Source organism: Etheostoma spectabile, chromosome 3 (genome assembly GCF_008692095.1).
Source record: "Etheostoma spectabile isolate EspeVRDwgs_2016 chromosome 3, UIUC_Espe_1.0, whole genome shotgun sequence".
Taxonomy (NCBI): Eukaryota; Metazoa; Chordata; class Actinopteri; order Perciformes; family Percidae; genus Etheostoma; species Etheostoma spectabile.
Window position 1 is genome coordinate 12980478 of NC_045735.1, and position 13964 is coordinate 12994441.

Sequence of the window (13964 nt, forward strand, 5' to 3'; positions counted from 1 at the left end):
TGCAGACTACTGATTGGTCGGAGAGAATCGTCACTAACCCCTGCGTCATCATTGCTAGCTACATATGGGGGTGTCTTGAACAAACCCGCCGTTTTTAAAAAGTTTAGCCAGCGTTTTTTATTTTTTCACTGCCTCCAGCTTCTTTTGAAACAAAATTTGTCTTCTGGCTGTGGCCACAGCGACATGTTGAGAGAATCAAAAACAACACACCTTTGACGTTCTGTGTGTGTGTCGTGTTAGGTCAGGGCAGTTTCCTGCTGTGCGTCTACGACAACCTGCCACGCTCAACTCACGCATGAGGCAGTACAGCTATCTGTAAAGGAAAAAGGAGGATGGGGCACCGGGGCCGAGTCGAGTTGAGACGAGCCGAGTAGAGCTGGTACTAGCTGTGGGTAAGCGCCATTAGTACCAGTCTAAAGTAAATCTAAGTACCAAACTTTCATTTTTTTTTGCATTTATTGCTTTAAGTTTGCAGCTGTGTCCAGGTTTGATTTACTGTTGGGGTGTTTGGTTCATTAATGCCAACATTAGAACGACTGGCTGGCTAAATCTGACAACTGGGCTTTCGTAGGAGACTGAAGGATCCGGTTCTGCAAACGTTTTATTGTTTTGCTTTAGATGAAACACAGGTGCCTGTTCTGCTTTGCTCCTTCTGCTGGTGGGAGAATTTAAAAACCATAAAATGTATAAAAAAACAACCAAACCTCATCAAAGACAATCCCTAGACTACCCAGCTCCCTATAGAAATGAATACATTTAATCATGCTGCTTCTGACTAATAACCAATGCATTTTTAGCATGTGTGCATTTTATATAACTTCAAATAGGTATATGCTGTCTGGCACCACAGTACCAAAACAATTTCATGTGTCTCTGTATGGTCCCATTCAACACTTCACATTGACCTCATTTGACTGAAGCCCCATCAGTGCTTAATAAGCACCCCCCTACACTGCTACAACTGTTCTTACCCCTTTAGGGAGATTGAATGGTGACTTTTGTTTTACAGTAATGGCCCGCAGGTATTTGTGGGGGAAAAGGGTGAAAGATATTTTACAGTTACTTAAAAGTAAAAACATTTCAGCTCCAAATCTGAATCATACAATTGAAAAACTCTGTTAGAAGTTTAAGAAGTTGAAACTATGCTCAGTTACATACCAGCAGGACATACTGTAAGAGGGGAGAGCAACATAATGCAATTCTCCGGATACCAATTCCCGTCCACATTTCTGCGCTTGTATGCAGACTCTTACTGGCTACCATCCAATACAAACGTGTTCTGATATCCTGTATTAATACATGTTTTTGTGTGAGTATTGTCCAAACAAGTCCATTGATAGTGCCTCAGGAATGCAGGCAGCATTGCACTGGGACAGATCATTGAAAAAGAATGTAAGGACTGTCAGGGAATAGATGTTAAATATTGTCCAAAAATAGTATATTTTGATTCATTCTCAAAATAATATTCAATATATTAATGTCACTATCAAATGAATGTGTGTATATCCCAATAGGCCAGTGGTTCATTTTTCTTTGCCTTATTTTTTTGCAACTCTACAACCACCCAATACTTTCGGTGTTTTGCACAGTTCGAAATCCAGATTAGTCAACAACTACTTGGTGTGACTTCAGGGGCGTTGAAGATTCTAAGAAGTTTGTGTTGGGTTGTTTAAATAGTACTGTGTGTTAGCATTAAAAGGTCTATTGGTATACACAGGTGACAAGTAATCAAGAGTTTGGAGGGAGCTGGGAGTTGTTTAGGAAAATTATATGTAAATTTAATCAAGAGAACTTGCTCGAATTAAACAGCTTAATGTAAAAATTAATTACAATTTGTTTAAGAAAAGACAAATAAGAAAAGTCTTTAAAAGTCTTCATTATATCACTTCTACTTTATCTCCTGATAAGCCAACGTGGATGACCTTAGTGCTAAAATGCTCACTGAAACTGGAACCCGCTTGCTATGCGACTCTAAGTACGAGAGGTCACTTCTGACCAGCCACACCCTCACACATAGCTTGAATAGCTATGACAGGGGAAAGCTACACACAAACATACGCAAGCACATACACGCCTATACACATGCACTCACATACTAAGAGCCACTTTGATACCCGAGAGTAGTATTCTGGCCTTGCATACAAACAATGTAGAACTTTACTACAGTTTAGCGTGGGTGCACAAAACAGGAAATCATGGAAGTGACTTCAAAGTCATTCTTCTTTTATATGTATTATACTTGTTACGAGTTAACAAAATCCAACAGGTTCACGTTGTGTTTAGTTATCAACGGCATTGTGTCAGTTTGGTTTTAGCAATGTCTTACTACATGTTGTGGATCATCGGAACAGAGCTCTGTGGCAAGATTGTATTTCAATTTTCACCTCAGCCCGCTCCCCTCTAAAACTGGAGTGCATTTCTCTTTTTGCTTTCAATGGAAGCAAAAAGACAGATATCAGAATATGCAATAACTTGTTATTAGGCACTTTATAGATGTGTCTGGACTAGCTGCAATGGCAACTCTGTCTGTCCATGGCACTGTTCATTGTACTGATGTATGTATCTTCACTGTACTAATGTATTTCAGTTGGACTAATGTATCAACATTAGATTCATACTGTATATCTACGTTAGACAGATTTGTCTGCTTTGGAAAACTGTAATGGCTACTAACATTGTAACTGTGACTGTGCAGTGTTAGAAGTGATACAGCATCCTTGTTGTGTTGTTAAACTGTAAATGTTATGGATATAAGGAAGCACTACAGACGCACACACACACACACACACACACACACACACCCTTGCTTCCTTGTCTAACAAGTCTTGTGCAGATCCCTCTGTATGAGGGTGGGTATGCAAAGTCTTCCTATAGAGAAAAGCAATATAGTGGGGTTGATCTGTCTGTTAGTGTACTTCTCTTAACTCATACCTTTAACCGTGACATACAGGTTTTTTCCATGTAGGGATTGTGATGCATAACTTGTATTTTTGTGGATACAGCTCCAATTTTGTGGTCACCATGTTTTCCAGTGATCCCTAACGTAATTTTTTTATGTTTACTGGAGTGAAGCCCATTACTAGTTTTTCTTTATTATTTATGACTTGCTCTGTCATTAAGAATTGATTTCCCTGAAGTAAAACTACTGACAAAGTAGAACAACCTCCATATCAAAATATGTCCATCAAACCAGACAGGTAGAAAAGGAGGATGTAAGAGTGGCGTTATGTGTTGAAGACCAGATATATGTGTAATTGATTAACTAATGTAATCAGATTAAATGCAGTCTAAATCTAGTTGCGGAACCTTGTGAAAGTGGATATGAAAACACCAAAAGCAATGTAAATATGATTTTAGTTTTCTCACATAAGCCCCTCTTGTGCACTCTGATCTGCCTTGTCTTGATGATGTGTTCTAAACCTTGTATGAGTCTTGAGGTCAGCCAACTGCTTGTAGTGATTGCTGCAGTACTGAGTCTGCCCTGTACAGTGCAGAATGCCCCTCTGCAGTGGTGCAATACAGAACAGTAAATACAGTGTGACTGCCACCCAGTGGTAAAAGCCCATCACATCACATAATCTTCTCTCTAGTGGAATTTGATAAGAGATACAATTTCAAAATGCACATTTGAAAAAAAAGCTTTATTTCATATGAAAAGGTGAGTGGTAAAACCATTGCTATAATTGTCATAGTTGAAACAACATAAAGATTCCATAAATAATGTTTGTTAAAAAATGGTTGCTAATTGCTTTGGATAATGCTACTAGTTAGATTGCTTACAAGAAAACCTAATTTTAATCCCTGTGCCCATTTGGACGTTTTATCTACATTTAAAAAAGTTTACACTAAAACTCTGAGGAAAGGGATCCACGCATCAATTTGTACAAACATGAATCCTTTATCAAACTGCTCCTATAGTGAGCATTAAAAAGTTACAAATAGTCTCAGTGTTACTGTCACTTTACTCACTAAAACAACAAAGAGTTCTGACTGACCACTATGATTCCTTAGAGTTAGTATTGCTCTTACTGCCAGAGCGGCTGAAACTCATACTGCCAATCCAAGAGTCTCACGTCTGCTGCTGTTACCGCTGCATTTCAGTACTAAATTGTAGAGGATATTGCTCGGTACTACTTCTGTATATCTAGCAGCTGTAACTCACACTGCCAAGCCAAGAGTCTGACGTCTGCTCTCCGCTTCCCACATTCCACACAGATCAAAAGATCAAACCATTGATCTAATGTCAGTGTTCAGCAGAAAAGTCAACTTTACTACAATCCTTATCCAAGGGAATGATAAATGAAATAAGATTAAATAGGAGCAATGTGGTCTTATTTTGGTACTAATACAATAGTTGTCCTTTTCAGAAATTTGACATAGTGAAATTATTGTTACCGATGCCAAACTATGATGCAAGTTGTGACCTGTTGTGTGTCAGTCAATATTATATTACACGCCTAGCAAACTGCCTCCTATAACTCTTGAAATCTTGTTGACCAAGGCTAGCTAGCTCGAGATTTGAATCGTAAGCACAGACTGACACTGACCTCTCCACATGTTCCCACTGCAGTCCGGCATTTTAAACTATTTCAAAAATGTTTTTACAAATCTAGCGGCTGTTAACGTAATTGTACCTTAATCAAAAAACAAAGTCATATCTACACATTACACACTATACACTAATGTTATACAAATTCTAGTATTTTTTAGTAAGTTGACATCTTGCCGCAAATCACTATATTTTGCTTACATCAGCGCAGTCCATTCAACACATATACAACCCCAGGTTTCCTCTGAATGTTCAGCTGTTTGTCTGTATTTGTGACCATGTTGCTCATGCTCCCTCCATGACTATGCACCTCAAACGTTTGACTTGTTAAAAAAAATACATACTGGAAATAAAATGTTTGAGATTCCCATAGCACTGTTGGGTCTCATTGTGTCTTTATTCAACTTGAATGTCCATTCCCTTAATGTGTTTACATTGTAAAGTACTGGTAAATAGTCACAGTAAATTACTGTGAAAAACAAGCTAGAAAGGCAGACAAAGAATATATATTTTCACCATAATATTTCTTCTGTAGTATTATATATGTTAATGTTTATACCATACACAGCTTCTACAGTCTGGACTCTAGTACCCTGGCATGTTATGCCAATGGGCATGCATTCAATGTACTTGGATTCCTTAAATACTCATTGTGGTATAATGCAAATATCATTCAGGTTTGCAGTAGCCATGCTTGTTCTACCACACTACTCTAAGTATTAACTCAAATCACTTGCAAGGTCAGCAGAATTCATTCCACCAGTAACTTTTAAATCTTTTTTTTAGCCGAACATACAGCAAACAATAAAAGCCAAATGCTCAATAATATTTTCTTCTCCAGTATCTCCATTCATTGTTAAAGAAGTTAAGGCTGGGCAATTATTTTTTAATTGGGATTACGATTTCTGCTCCTAACGATTCCAAAAACAGAGTAATTGAGAAAAAAACAAATATTTTGTACATTACGTTTTGCTAGTCAACTCTTATTTTGTCCTGCGTTCTGAATGGATGAAAGAAAAGGCTCAAATGAGAAAAGTATTTGAGGGAAATTGTGACAGTTCACTGTTGATTTGTTTCACTATTGTTGTTTTTTAATTTCAATAGTTTTTCCAAAATAAGAAGTATAATAATCGTGATTTCCATATTGACCAAAATATATTCAATATTATGATTCTTTCCATAATCGAGCAGCCCTAATAGAAGTAACTACAACTGAAAAAAATAGAAAAAGTTTCCATTGCACATTTTCTGCCTTGGCTGTGTCTATCATATTGTGTGACACAAAATTATATCTAACTAAGAAAGTGAGACATAGAAAACCAATTTCCAAAATAAAGCTTGTGTTGCCATGATCAGATTAAGATGATGTTAAAACTCACAAAATGAGTTAAAAAAAACAACAACACAGGAACTGATTCTTACAGGCAAAGTTAACAAAGATTAACTAATTTAAAGCCGGCATTTTATTTAAATACATCCTCTCAGTTTAGTTGTGATATATACAGTCTATGGTCATGCATGATGGCATTCATATGGATGATCAGATATTTCAGGATTTCACACTCTGGGACAAAGACCTACTTGGGGTTGGGTTTCTTACACTGTAGGCTATCTGAGATCTGCTGACTTTAAAGTAAATTAAAAAGGAAATGGAAAAGCTGTCACTGATTCCCACTGCAAGCCTAATGCTTTGCCAAATAAAAATGTCTGCCTATTTTGCTAAAAAATACTTACTACATGGATTTCCCAGTCAGAGCCCACCTTGGGTCAATGGCTAGAGCAGATAATAGACTTGTTGCCATTTACTGTATATTGTTAATTATTAATATTAATATTAACAGTCTATGCTTGTTGCCCATTGATGAAATTACAAGTAAAATTTAAGACTGCAAGATTTCCTATCCACATGGTCCTTAATACTGAATTACATAACGACTATAAAATGACATATTCATATTAAATAATGGATAACCCACAGACTGATTATTATTTTTTTATTATTATTATTATTATTATTATTTCTGTATTGTCACTATTGGTTTTGTGGGGCTGTGTGAGTATGTGATATGTATTAAATTGTGAATAAAAACATTTTAAAAAATAAACAATGTAACTTGAATACAGGAGAGGTTATACACAGTACACGTAAAGTGCAGTACATGTAAAGTGTACACATTACACACATTGTGAAAGATTAAAAGATTTTTTTTTAATAACATCAGATACACAAAGCTCCTTCTTCTATGGATTTATCATGGCTCATTGTCTCTTTTTTATTTTATTATTATTATTATTATTATTATTTATTTTTTGTCCATTGGCTATAGCTTTTTTATATGTATTCTTTTTATTTAAACTTTACAAACCTGTTAAATGTTTATTGAACAATTTAGGATCAGGAAAAAAAAGGAATAAAAATAAAAATAAAAGAATAAAATAAAAAATAAATGATACATTTTTATTTCTATCCAGTGAATATTATAGAGTAGCTTAAAAAAAATAAAAGAAAATATATGTTAATATATATATACAACTAAATAAAAATTAGAAGAGTGAATTAAAACGTAAACATCATTGGCCATAGCTGCAGGATGGACAGTGGCAGAGTGACGTAACCCAAGTTGTTTCTGATTGGAGGAACCGAACAAGAACCTGGCGGGTAGAGTAGGACAGGTCTGCCGGAAAAGAAGAAGAAGAAGAAGACGACAGGTGCCACTTTGAGCGCTTTGAGTAGTCGTTAAGACTAGAAAAGCGCTACGTAAATACACTCCATTTACATGTACTGTCAACAGCAGCTTTACCATTACGTTTGTAAGCTAGTACACGACGTGGCAAAACAACGCATTTTACTGTGTGTACACAAAGAAGCAAATCAGCGATAACTATACATTCTGCAAAAACTTTGCTGGGAAAGAGAGGCGTGATATTATTCTGCAAAGAAGACACATGTAGGTATGTTTGTATGTAGGTGTTTTAGTGCTATTTGTTTGGCTAGGTATGGCTATGGGCTATGGTTTTGTATGATATTATGTTTGAAATGTGACCTTTGAATATGCAACACTGTCTGAACCAAGCAAACTAATTGACTGATAGTAGCCTATATAACGTTAGGCTTATGGCTTTTGGTAATGGTGGATTATGGAATAAATGTCAGATAGATGCAGCTATGTAACTTATTGACTGTGTACGCAGTCAGTGATCTGTGGCGCTTGGTCCTGTCCTACTTTTGTTCTTTCTTTAGTTGTTTTGCTGGAGACCTGTTCCTGTTAAAGGCAGACACATTTTGAATAAATATGCCTTTTTCTGACAGTGTAAATGGTTACCTTTTAAATAGCCTTCAAAGGGTTAGGCTAGGTAGTGTTGTGGAACTACCAACAGACTGGCATGTGGTAAACCACATCCTAATTATCATTTTATAATTACTGTTTGCTCAAAGCGAAAGAAAAGCAGGTTGCTGATAACATTAGCGGTGGGTTTGTTCTAAGTGTCCCAGTATTGAGTAAAACATGACAGTGAGCCAGCACCAGAAACCTAACTGAAACTACAGCTAAATGCAGTTCAGCTATCATTAATTTATTCATTTACACCCGTGTTTACCCTTCTATGACATTTCAAAATGTCCCCTGTGAAAAACACCTTTGTTGTGGAAAAAATTAAAAAATGAAGACTAGAGCGATATATCACCATATTTTTGTCTAGATACCTCAATATTGATAACGCAACGATATTGTATTGCAACTATTGGTTCTTTCACAAAATATTTACACAACAAGATATTTGATAAATAATTATCAGTAATCTGGATATAATGACTAAGTGGGTAAAGGAAAAAAATAGAACAGTTACAACAGTCTGATGACTTCAGAAAATGACATAACTTTACTGTAATGCAGCCTTAAAAACCAGGAAAGGCAACACTTATTACCATATTACCATGATACAATGTCCAAAATCTAAGACAATATCTAGTCTCATATCACGATATCTATATAATATCAGTATATTGCCCAGCTCCAGTGAAGACCTTGGTGTGTCACAATTGTGGCCAAGGCACAAAGTAATTGTGTCTCCTATACAATGTCATTTGTTAAAGAGCTACACAGTGAAGTATCTGTGCTAACATTACTTTAGTTTGGAGCCCAGGTTTACCATCTGGCCTTAAGGCAAGGACATGACATGTACCACTATTTTTGGTTTGGGTTTTGGTATTGAATTCCTTACCCTGTGCCTGTCATTTGTAAAAACATAGCTTCACTGGCCTCTGGAGGAAATGGTGCTCTCTACTGCGGCCCCTCCTGTGGACACTCCCATACTTCTGTTGTCTGTAAGGGTTTCTACAGATAGGTAAGTAAAACCAATGTCATAACAATTGTGTATGGATCCCTTTTCCCAGGTGTCTTGATATATTTTTTTTTATAAAGAATATGTTATTAAACTCAACCTACAGTATGTAATGTAATACATGAACTTTGTACATACACAAAACAACATAGCAAGCACTTCATGCCAGTGTGAAACATCTCGCTCCCTGAGATGTGTGGCGCTTCACAAGTGACTGTTGCTCACTAGGCAGGGTCCGTGGGGAACATTTGATCAGACTCAGGACATACCTGGGATAAGTTTGTGGGAAGACCATGATAGTGTCAGCTTATGTGGGAAAGTGTGTGCTTGGTGGTCCACTCTCGGCTTTCCTTTCAGTTTTCTGGAGAGAGGAGTGCCTGTAGTGCAGAAGTATCAGGAGTAATGGATTATCTTGATCACAAATCTTAGTGGATATTATTGGCAGAGATATTGATAAAGATTATCTTGCATCTTGAACAACCTCTGAATTTATGATGCCTGGTTTATTTATTTATTTTTTTTGTGAAGGAGGTTTGGCTCTGTTTGGACAATGTATGGGTTGCACTGTTGTGTTGTGACTGTTGTGGTATTTTTTATGTTTTCTTTGTTTTGTGAAAAGTGCAGAAAGGTGTGTGTGGACGTTGGAACCGGAAGCTGTGGAATCAATTACTGTTGTAGTGGTGTCTTGTAATTCCCTTAGTGGCATGGCACTTAAATAAAATAACCCATCAATCAAAAAGCAATCTAGACCTACTCTATCTGTAAAGTGTCCTGATGTAACTAATGTCTGTTACAATTTAACATTATAAATAAAATTATATTTAATTTGAAAAGTAGACATTGCCTTTGCAATTAAATAAACCAGAGAACAAGCAGCAAATCATCTGAGACGCTTGATTGACTACTTGGCCTTGTTCTAAGATGATTTTTCACTTTGAGCTTGTCGTTGTAGGAAAAGTACAGGTGTTACTAATAATTTTACCAATGGCTCTGTTCTACTCAGGGATCTATGACAGTGAGCCAGCATGCACAATACCAGGATCCTGGAGCTGAAGCAGCTAATAGAATTTCAGCCATCATTATTGCATTATGTACACCAATGCTTATCCTTCTGACATTTCAAAATGTTGAGAAAAAGGCATGTTGATTATTGACTAATTGATTTCAGCTCTAAAGTCAGTAGCTATACGGCAAATGTTCATACAAAGCAATCTGAATTATATCTGTGTGTTTCAAGTTCAAAGGAACTGTGCTGTAAGCAGTCAACTGCAGGGACTTTCCAGGTTATTGACTGGTTCACTCTCTGTGTCCGAAGCATCCCATCCATCTGTGTGCTCCCTTAATTGCCTTGCAACCGGGAACTTGACAAGGATTCCACTGTCTGCTGTTACTGGAAAAGGAGATAAACAAACCTGATCGACTGCCCAATTGATTACTTGTCACATCTCTCTGTTGACGGCACTTGTTCAAGGAGAACATCAGTTGAAATTGATGCAGATGAGTCTGTATCTGGAGATTTGAGGTTTGTGCGTGCGTGCGTGCGTGCAAGACCCCTCTCATCAAGCAGTCCTCACAGATAAATATGTCCATGGCCAACACCAGACTTATCAATACTACTTCCACAAATTGTCTCAGGAGCGCATCGTAATCCGTCTCCCATGCTGGATACTGAGTTCAGAAGCGGTTGTTAAAATGCACTTTAACTTCAGTACAAGCTAGGCCAGCTCATCAATCAGTCACATGTTACCTTCGGCTTTTGAGTTTATTCACTTAATCCGTACTAAGTCTGTAAATGATGAAACCCACAATCAGTTGTACCTATTTTTCCTTTATACAGTCGTGATATAGGATACTATTCATTGTAGTGTTTCTGTTATGTAGGCTATTTCTTTTTAATAGGACTGCAAGGATTGACATTTGAATGCCGCATGACGACACACTCATCACCTCTATGCCTCGAACAGAACACTTACGTGGTAAGATCCACTAGGGGGGGGTAGAGTATAAAGAATTCTCAATATGAAGGTCGTCTTTTAACTTTCACTCAGCCTCATGCAACAACAAGCGTTGATACAGAACCATATCGTAGTTTGTGGTCTTGGTACTTCATGTTTAGGAACCTTTTGTGATTTTTTTTTATTATTATTTTGAAACATGCAAATGGAATGGTTGTGTGACTTTAGTTTTGGCGATATGTAGTTAATTTGCGTCGTTTTATTCAAACAGCCACAAAATAAGAATGCTAAATATCTTCGAATATAAGCATATAGCCAGTGTTTTGGAAAAATACAATTATCTATATTTTCATCGTGATATACAACGAACATATGTCGGCTTAACAAATAGATTATTATTTTTTGGTAGAATAGTTGATACATTAAAAAAATAATTGGTCGCAATATATGTAGTGTAGATAAGTAATATTATTAATCTTGATATTGGATTACATGATGTAAGATTCTACCAAAACATTTACAATAATTCACGATTTGATCAGGAATTTAGTCCAGACCTGATTTTTCCTTAGATTGTCTCGAATACTTTTTACATGCTTAAATATGAAATCACAAGTGTTGTTATTCCGATGCTTTTTTGGAGTTTTGTTCTTGTTCTTGTTCAGGCATGATTTTATCCAATATTCATCCTAATTTTTTGTTCATCTGCCGCCAAAAATACAACCCAAAATATATCTCATGAAAAAAGTAAGTGTAGATGAATCGAAATGGTTGTTACAAATACCTCTTTAACATTTCTTGTTTTTTTTTTAAACTACATGCGATAATATTGTCTCTTTGCCCAGTGAAGAAGGACTATATAATAATACTCAGAGTATTATTGGATTGCATTAGCTGTTCACTGGAATATTTCAATGTCTTTGATTGGGTCGATAATTCTCCACACCGGGGCAGCACGCACTGGGCCAAATACATCTTTGCAGGAATTCACTGAACAGTACTGTAACAAAAAGCGGGAATAGCAAAAATGCTTTGCAATATTAGTTTCACCAGAGAAGTGTAAAATAATAGGTGAAATAAACTGACTGACTGAACACATGCCTGTAATATTTGTCTAAAAGTCAGCCGGCCGATGATATGTGCATGACAAAATGAGGGCCCACAGTGTTGATATGTGGATTTTTTTCTATTGCGTGTCTGTCTGGTTTTGATATCAGTTATTATATTAATTATAATAATGACTGTCATTATTTTATTAATTTTAGGCTATACCTTAAAAGAAATATTGGATGTTTGGTATTTTTATTAATTTAAGGCTATCCAATTCAACATCCCAAAATATCAATATTTTCTTTTTCCATCTTTTATTTTTGTTCCTACGCACAAGTTTGGTTGGACAAAGCAGTGATAAATATCCCTGTTGATCACTTGATTGATTACCTTGCTCAAAGGTCACGCGGGCGCTGGTAATTTCCTTGTGCCGGAGGCTCCCTTTTCACTTGTAGTCTGCCTCGACAGCCCATAATACAGATCGTGTTATTTTTTAACCCCTTAACAGCTGAGTAAGCTACTACTGTATTAGGCATATACAGTAAAGTGAAAAACTGCTTGTTTGAATAAAGAATTTCTCGCTTTAAACAATATTGAATCAGACAAGTTTGGTTCATGGGAATAGGCTACTTATGTGAATTTAAAGTAAAGTTAACTAAGTGAGGGAATCTTTTAGGTAATGGGCCTATACTTGCCACCATGGAGGTCTCGAACCCAATTAATTTCTAATAATTACAATCCACGGGTCTGTGGGAATATCTGCGGCGCTTCGCCCTGCCACCGGGTTCAGAGTATCATAATAAAATATGTATTGAGAAACTGCTTCAGAAAGGAGAGGAGACGAGGGAAGAGTAGGGTGAGTTATTGCGGTGAATGAAAACTGTTTCCATTTAGGCTAATTGAGCGCGCCGCCTGAAGCTCTCTCTCTCTCTCTCTCTCTCTCTCTCTCTCTCTCTCTCTCTCTCTCTCTCTCTTCCTCTCCTTTTCTCTCTCTCTTCTCTCTCTCTCTCTCTCTCTCTCTGTGTGTGTGTGTTTTCCCGCGGCGCGCCACCTTCTCAAGCACGGTGTGTTGGCGCAACCCACTTAATGGCATCATTTATGTTATTACAGTAGAGGTAGAGCGAGGTACAACCACAATAAACTATCAGTATTTATCTCAAAGCCAAAAGGCCCTTTAAATAAAGGCCCTTTAGTTTAGTATATAGTTTTCGACAAAAAATACATATTAAAAAATCACAATAAGAATATGCCTTTTTAAATAGGTCGGACAAAACCCTTTTGTGTGCCAAGTTGTGCATCATATGAGCATGGTAACAGCATATCAGTTGATATTACCATGTGACATGCTTTGGTTTTGGTCAGCCCTTAAATGACCCCCCCCCCCCACACACACACACACACACATACACCACCACCACTACGGCATGATGTCAGGACTCTAATCAGGTTCAACACAGTTTACAATCGATAGCTCGAGTTCACAACCGATCTAATTAATTGCCAATTACTTTAATTATACGCTGTCTCTATTTGGGAAAAAATAGGCTTTATGATATCAATGCGCGGTCTGATGTGTGGATAAAATGTTTCTAGTTTTAGCAATACAATACAAAGAATGGTAACAAATCATGATTGGCTTTTTTGTATCTGGCTGGTACTCTATGTTGCTGATATATGACTCAGTATCTAAATATGCTTCTATAAAAAGTTTATGTGATAACAGCAGACATGCAGTGATTTTATTGACTTTTAGTGCCTGGATGGCATGCATTTATGAGTGTGGCCTTTTTCTTTAAATCCAGAGCGAAAAGAAGTTGATCCAAACATTTATTCCACCCACTGAGATGAAGGTTTAGACTAAATTCTTTTTACTTTTCTTTCTTGGTAGGGCCATTCCCCTTCCAAGTTAAATCAAGTGAAAACATCCTTTTTGAGCCTTCGGCAATTACCAAGTGATGAACATTACGCACTGACTGCAACAGAAAATTCTCAAACAGGCATTAATACTAAGCACTTAACATATTAATAAGTGTCGAGAGAGAGAGAGAGAGAGAGAGAGAGAGAGAGAG

The 13964-nt window shown here is 36.9% G+C and overlaps 2 protein-coding genes across 2 annotated transcripts in view; both read left to right on the forward strand.

The window, feature by feature from the left end:
• scn4ba (sodium channel, voltage-gated, type IV, beta a) overlaps positions 1-4917 on the forward strand; it is a 19334-nt gene extending 14417 nt beyond the window's left edge. The window contains exon 5 of the mRNA XM_032509701.1: positions 1-4917. This exon is cut by the window's left edge and continues 1214 nt beyond it. The gene's annotated coding sequence lies outside the window, so the exon portion shown is untranslated.
• Positions 4918-7294: 2377 nt separating this feature from the next.
• The window catches only part of mecom (MDS1 and EVI1 complex locus), a 139086-nt gene continuing 132416 nt past the window's right edge, over positions 7295-13964 (forward strand). Inside the window, exons 1-2 of the mRNA XM_032508541.1 lie at positions 7295-7501; positions 8799-8893. The gene's annotated coding sequence lies outside the window, so the exon portion shown is untranslated. The remainder of the gene's footprint in view (positions 7502-8798; positions 8894-13964) is intronic.